The following is an 8,327-nucleotide window of genomic DNA, read 5'->3' on the forward strand; positions in this document are numbered from 1 at the left end:
GTTGGTATTGCACAAAGCTATCCAGCCAAGGTTTACTACCAAGTAAATAAATAATAGATGGTATTTATTTTTATTGTAACGTCACAATAAAATTCAATTATTAATAATTCTTGGAGTCACATATGAAATGAATACTGTATAAATTAATCAAAATTATTACAAGTCTTTTCTAAAGAATCGTGATTTTAAAACGGAACAAATCTATCGAGAAGAACCAATAATAATTTAACTAATATTAATCTTAAAATATTTGATACTGGCTAGAAATAAATTCTAATATTTTCTTCTTAATTTTCAAAAGGAGGTTTTAGTTGATTTATTTCTTTGGAACTTAATTGTCACCAGGAAACAATATTTCGAACTATTATCGTAATAAACAATGCAATTTCTTAGTAACATTATGTTATCTGTATTTATGTCAACGTGTGCTATGTTTAATGTTGGCAAATGTTATTCTCTATCGATAATAAATAATATAAATCGTTATATAACAACAAACGGCGTAGCGTCTGTTTGTGACGATAATTATCTCTGAGTATGAGTTGGATTTGTTCCTTGTTTTGTATATAACGTACTATTTGTATATGTTTTATCTCTATGATGATAATTGCATATTTATATTTGTTGGCTAAGTGGCTAGAAATAAGAGTGCATTCCTTGGGGTTCTGGGTTCAAATCCAATAACGATAAAAAGTTATTGGGTTTGAAGGTATTGAGTTTGAAAGGTGGAAGAGGGTACTTGTGCGTGCTTTGGAAAACAAGTTAAGCGCCTGAACTCTTGTCAGTCGTATAGGACACCTACTCATCTATTTATGAGAATGAATATGTGTTGCATACCATTGTGCCTCATATGTTGCACAGTTGGCTAGTGTCTCATGACTATGGTCGTTCCCTGGAATCAATCATGACGTCACCGTCATTATTTATATTTTGATTTCTTTTTTCTTTTCCTGTGCTTTATCTAAATCGGAATAATTGTTTTGAATGTCTGTTATTTAATTCAGATAGTCCAGTATTTATAATATATGGATCTTGATTGAATTAAATAATTTGGCTGTAATCTTGTCTTATAGCTAATAACTCGGTTTGGAATAAGATAAGGCGGAAAGATTTAAGCCTGCAGTGGGATAGTTAGTGATATATTAATTTTGAAAGAAATTCACCCAATAGCTACTGAATTTCAAAACATTGCATCATAAACAATAATGTATACAATTCATTTCGAAACTGATCGAAGACAAAAATAGTCACTGTGTTTTGTGTGGGAGATACTATAATACATTCGTTTATTTCTAGAATAGTATATAAACAAAACTCTTGCCAAACTTTGTGGAATGATAAAAAGGTTATTTGCAACATTAGGGTTTAGAGGGCGTGTTTACATTCGAATCACTGACTTATTAGTCGCTAATATTCTAAAAAACCCAAAACATATTTCAATCATTTTAAGTATCTAAAGAGTAAGAATTTTAAGATAACACAAAAATTAGGTCTAAGAGGAGGGTGATTATGATTTTCACGGTAGCATGCGTAAGCGATCCCGTGGCGTTGAGGGTACCCCTCTTCGTCTTTCGGCGGACGGCTGGTTTTTTAGTGGGTAAACCCGGTGTGCTTGCGCGCACTCGGCGTTCAGGGCTCCGGGGAGTCCCACACTCCCCCCCATTTTAAATCACGTGGGGGAAACGCGTAAAGCGTTTTTCCAGCGAGAAAAAAAAGGGTGATAATGATTTAGTAAAGTCTCATCTCTAGTTTGACTAGAAGGTAAAGAGCGCATTCCACCACTATAATACATTATACGGAGTGATACATATATACAACAACACAGCAGCGAGAGCGGAGAAAGTTTGGAACATATTCCACCACGCTGTTCCAATGCGGGTTGGTGAAATACACATGTGGCAGAATTTCTGTGAAACAAGACACATGCAGGTTACCTCACGATGTTTTCCTTGAATTATAAACACCAAAAGCACATGAATATTCAGTGGTGCTTGCCTGGGTTTGAACCCGCGATCATCAGTTAAGATGCACGTGTAACCACTGGGCCATCCCGGCTCATATATCATTACACGGTTATATATAATTATATATACTCAATTTATTTCTATAACCGGATAGTAACGAGTATTTTCCGGAAGATGTGTCCAAGATTAATAATTATATAACAAACTTTGCAGTTTAACCCGCGTTTAACGATGTTATATAAATTTATAGCCATTCATTAAATGGGTTATCTTACGCAAAAAGATCTTATTAAATCGGTCTCATAGTTTCTGATAAGCTGGATCAAATAAACAAACTACTCCTTTATTATTATTAATACACTTTGCTGAGCTGAGATGGCCCAGTGGTTAGAACGCGTGCATCTTAACCGATGATTGCGGGTTCAAGCCCAGGCAAGCACCACTACATATATGTGCTTAATTTGTGTTTTAATTCATCTCAAGGAAAACATCGTGAGAAAACCTGCATGTGTCTAATTTCATCGAAATTCTGCCACATGTGCATTCCACCAACACCCATTGGAACAGCGTGCTAGAATATGTTCCAAGCCCTCCTTAATGGAAGAGGAGGCCTTATCCCAGCAGTGGGAAATTTACAGGCTGTTACTTTACTTTACTTTTAATACACTTTGTTTATACTACAACTATTAGACGCCCGCGGTTGTCATGTGTTAGGCAAAGAAGTCGCCTATGTCCTTTCGTGGAGTTTATATTTGTTTCATACCAAATTTCATCAAATTCGCTTAAGCGTTTTGGTCGTGTAAGAGTGACAGACAAACAGAGTTACTTTCACATTTATAATAATAATATATTGGTAAAATAAATAAATAAGTGCTTGATATGATATTAATCTACATATTATAATCATTGCCTCCACTGGTGACAGGAGGGCTGGTTCGTTTTTTGCCCAGAGGATCGGAATTGCGATTCAACGGGGAAATGCTGCTAGCATTCTTGCCACCATTCCACGCGGTCAAGATTTATACAGTAACTAGTTTTAGTTCATATTTGTATATATATATTTAAGCATTTAATGTTGTTAATTCTTATGTTAATATATGTATATAATCATCTACATATATGGCCTTGCGGTTAATATGCCATCTCTTCCAGACTACCCAATATGAGAGTGACATAAATACATGATCAGGGTAAGCTAATCTTATATAAATACAAATAATTATTTATATGTAATACTTAATGTTGTATGTACAGTGACCGTTTATTTATGTAAGAATTATTAACTTAATCTAACATTGCAATTATTATTATTATTTTTTATTTCTTTTAAGTGTAATATAAATATTTTTTGCCATTGTATTCTAAGTTTTACTTTGTGTATTTTCAATTTTTAACTATATTTTTATTTGGACATTTAATTATTAATACTATTTTTTAATGATTCGTTGGATTTTTATGTTAAATTAAATGTAAATTTAGGAATTATTAATAATGTTTTCGTAGTCAACTAACGCATTGGGTTATTGTAATGTTAGATATAAGTTTGGTTTTTGTAAATAAATAAATAAACATAACAAATAAAAAGTAAGAACAGTTACAGCACGAATAATGATCGTTTGGAAATGAAGAATACTAGCAACATTTTCCCGTTGATATTAAAATATTTATGTAATAATAAAAAATATATTCGCATTACTACTAACAGGTTGATTCTTAGCCTTTAGAATCGGATATGTGATTCAACGGGGAAATGCTACTTACATTCTTGTCACCGTGCCACGCGACAATGATTTGTATGTTTTGATTCTGTAGCTTATTTTATTTTGCATATGAATTTGTAATAATTATTCTTTTTATTTATTAAATAACAACAACAACAACAGCCTGTAAATTCCCACTGCTGGGCTAAAGGCCTCCTTTCCGTTTGAGGAGAAGGTTTGGAACATATTCCACCACGCTGTTCCAATGCGGGTTGGTGGATTACACACGTGGCAGAATTTCTATGAAATTTGTTACATGCAACCTGCATGTAACAAATTTCATAGAAATTCTGTTGCTTCCAAAAACCTCACGATGTTTTCCTTTACCGCTGAACACGAGATTAATTATAAAGACGAATGAAGTATATGAATCAGCGGTGCCTGCCTGGGTTTGAACCCGCAATCATCGGTTAAGACGCACGCGTTCTAACCACTGGGCCATCTTGATTCTCTTATTAAATAAATAAAACCCAATATATGTGTATGTCTTTAGATGATTTAATAATTTGAATATTTGTCTACACTATCAAATTAAATTGTCATACATTAAGATAGAGATCAACATGAGTATTTCAGTAATAGCCTAAAATTCCTTGATGTAAGTACTAATTCCTTGCTGCTAAAATTCCTTGATGTAAGCGAAAATCCTGGATATTGCAATTTCACGAACAATTTCCGATCGAGTTTCCAAATTGATAAACAATCAAATTTAAAGATTTATTTCAGCTATTTTCACAATTGTCTAATTAAAATTATCCGTGTTAAAATTCTAACCTAGATTAGGTTTAATTATATTGAGGTAGAATTTGAACAGCTCCTATCCTATATATTATACCCTATCCTGCTGCTTATTTATAGTGAAATTCCAAAATTATTAATTTCCAAATAGGATTGTAGTAACAATATACTTGTGCAACGTGCAACAAAAAAAGAATGCATACATTGTTGGTTATGTTACGCAACTAACCATTTCGGAATATTTAAGTTCACGTGGCCTTTATTCGATTTATACACGTTTCAATTTACAATGTTTGGGATAAGCTATTTTCACTTTTCCTGCCAATTTTGTTACGTTTAATTTGATATTCTATTGGTTCAAATGTTTGATCAAATATCTTTGGTCACGTTTCATATTTTCGTAGTCTTTTTTGCGTCTTTTTTATGGTAGTTGTCAACTAAATATATTTCTTATTTCATTTACAAATGTTTCCTTTGTGTGGTAACAATTTCGTATGGCCAATGACTATTGGAACATTGGCCAAGATTCATTGGAATCAACATTGATAATAGAGAACGGATATGATTTTGAACTGATGTAAACCAATTTGGGCAGAGTGCCATGTTATTAGTGCTGCCGATTAGGGAAGTTTCCAACACACTTATTTTAAAGAGAAACATGTTGCCTTCTTACAGAATATTTGGTACAAGAGTTTAGGTGGAAATTTCGTTATTTAAAGAACAACTACTTCTGATAGCCTACTATTAAAAAAAATCAAGAGCTTTAAAGAAATTATTTGTGTTTAGTATTGTAGTAAAATGAGAAAAGGGAAATTAAGAAAGAAGTGTACTTGAAGGTAGAAGTGTGGATATACCATACTGCTCAAGAATAAGGCAGCAGTGCTTATGACAAAAATCTCTTCTGGCTTAAAATCCAAATGATACATTGAATAGGATACAAGCAGTCTCTTAATTTATACACAATTGCCAAACATCGTAAGATATAATCAAGACGTTTGCCATCACAGCATACCTTCGTCGAATTGGTCCTTTTCAAAAAATACCAATAGATATTTCACATAAGCTACAAATATTTTCTAGTAGCAGTTAACAAAATCAAAATATACTCTATTAAAGTAGGCTTTTACAAGCACTTTTTTATATTAAGTGAAGCTACTTCCGTTTCGGAATGTACTAAAAATCAGTTACCCTTTTTCACCGTTTAAAAATACAGTCATGTTAGTGTTATTGAAATTGTAAAAGGTCACTACAAAAAATGACGATCTCCTAATTGATACTTCAATGTCTTAAAATTGCACATCGTGTCTAATGAACAACGATTGAAACATGTAATTTTCAGCGCGCTAGTTTATCTGCGCTTGCGCACGCTTTGTGCAACGTGCATTTCCACGTGGACTCGCGCGTGTCGCTTGTGTATCTATTTAGAACATACAATATTGTAATTGCGTAACTTGGTTATACGTGTTGGATTACAATGTTTGGTAAATGCTTTGTTAATACATTGCTCCTATATGTCAGCCATCTTTGTACAGTCGGTTACATATTTATTACTGGTTTCTTAAGCAGTTCAATAATAATACGACTTGTTTTATATATGTGTGCTAGCTTATCTATATGTTCTCTGATAAATATAATTGCTGTATTGTCGATATGTTTTTAGCTTAATCAGTTTATATTTATAAACAAAGTTAAGTTAACTGTCGTTTTAATTTTAAGATGTTTAACATTTATAGCTGACTTACCGTTTTCGAATATAGTGCTAGGTAATATTAAGTATATAGCATTTATTACTATATTTTTCGTTGTATTTGATTTATAAGGGATTGAAGAAGTTTTTATCACGATTGTACTATTAAATATTTTTAATTTACTTATTAAAATATCGATATAAAGATTTGATTATTTGTGGAAAAAAATACCTTCATAGCAAATTCTTTTTTTTATTTGATGATATTGCTCATTTATTGCTTATAATTAAAATATTGTTTCGCTTATAATTTGCTATCGCTACATTTTATTGATACTTAACTAAATACATTTTACTTATTTTTTTTTACGTTATTTGTGCCGAGACGGACCAGTGATTGCCGGTGATAGCGGGTTCAAGCCCAGGCAAGCACTACTGAAATTTTATCAACTTAATTTGTGTTTATAAATCATGCATGTGTCTCATTTTAACGAAATTCTGACACATGTAAATTCACTAACCCGTAATGGAGCAGTGTGGTGGAATATGTTCCACACCTTATCCTCAAAGAGAGTAGAGGCCTTAGTTGAGCAGTGGGAAATTTACAGGCTGTTTTTGAAGCAGAATAATTGTATACTATGTGCATATGTGTAAAAAAGTTAGTTATCTTTATCGAACCTTCAACTAAGTAAAGATCGTCAAAATAACTGACGTTGCGTTTATGCAATACCAGTTTTACTAGGAACCCTTGCCATTTAACATATATAGCGTGTCAAATGTCAATAACATTATATATTAGATAAGTCTTATCAGTTCCTTAATGTTATATTATTTTCATGCTAATTATATCCGTCCTCTAAGCTCTTCCACTGTTTAGTGTAGATGACCTTAAATATTCTCGGACGTTTAAAACTTTTGGCATATCCCAAATATTTCAAAGAATACGGCATATTATTCTATATGATTTTTTTTCTTTGGTATAGGTTGGCGGACGAGCATATGGGCTACCTTATGGTAAGTGGTCACCATCACCCATAGACAATGAAGCTGTAAGATATATTAACTATTCCTTACATCGTCAATGTGCCACCAACCTTGGGAACTAAGATGCCTTATGCCTGTAGTTACACTGGCTCACTCACACTTCAAACCGGAACACAACAATACTTATTTATATTAAATGAAGCATAATCAATACTTCATTTAATATAAAATTACACGTTAATTTGGTAGGATCAAAAATTCATAAAACCAAGAGCCTATTTCATTGAAGCATATTTTTGTTTTTACATTGTTTTAAGGAACTGCTTTTCCGCCATAATTTCTCCAACTCAACTAAATTGAACTGTGATTATTTACTACTGTTAGGACTTTTGTCATTATTTGTAGGAAATAATTTAGCAATTATTTATTACAAACTTTTTGGAGTTCAGTTCAGATATCCCTTTCCTAAAGGCCGGCAACGCACCTGCAAGCCCCCTGGTGTTGCAGATGTCAATGGGCGGTGGTAGTCACTTTCCATCAGGTGAGCCTCCTGCTCGTTTGCCATCTATATTAAAAATATATATATATATATATATATATTAATGTCACTTTTGGCACAGATTAGACGCTGGATTGTTGCGATATAATGCATCCAAGATGCCTGTGCTGTGTTCCGAGTTGCTCGGTTTCTTTTTAGGTACTCCTCAATAATGCTTGGGATGAGATTAATATATTACAGCATTGTTTCGTCTATTTGATATCAATACTTCAAATCAATATTATATTAAATATCGAAACTGACACATTTTATAATTCTTATTTTAAAAATTGTATTTTATTGATAAATATTCCGTTATTGTCTATATTATTTGTTCTGGAAATATATATGGAAATATATTCAAATATAAGAAACAAAAATCAGGTTCCACCGAGATTTGAACTCGGATCGCTGGATTCAAAGTCCAGAGTGCTAACCATTACACCATGGAACCTCGTTGACTGATTGTAATATAACTCGTCTACTTTTTTTATTGTATTTCATAGTATTCAGTGTGTTTGTATAATCTGGATTAACTGACAGCAGCTGTAAAAATATGTCAGTGTTTATTTGGACTGAATTAATAATTTATTTCTTACAGTAGTGTAGTATAATACTGGCTATCAGAAGTTTACTAATATAACTACTTGTATAAT

General features: G+C 32.5%; 1 non-coding gene across 1 annotated transcript; it reads right to left on the minus strand.

The window, feature by feature from the left end:
* Nucleotides 1-8,053: 8,053 nt before the first annotated feature.
* Trnaq-uug lies at nucleotides 8,054-8,125 on the minus strand. The gene has a single exon. It is a non-coding gene; the product is annotated as a tRNA-Gln (tRNA).
* Between the last annotated feature and the right edge of the window lie 202 nt (nucleotides 8,126-8,327).

This window comes from Vanessa cardui, chromosome 25 (genome assembly GCF_905220365.1).
Source record: "Vanessa cardui chromosome 25, ilVanCard2.1, whole genome shotgun sequence".
In the NCBI taxonomy this organism is placed as follows: Eukaryota; Metazoa; Arthropoda; class Insecta; order Lepidoptera; family Nymphalidae; genus Vanessa; species Vanessa cardui.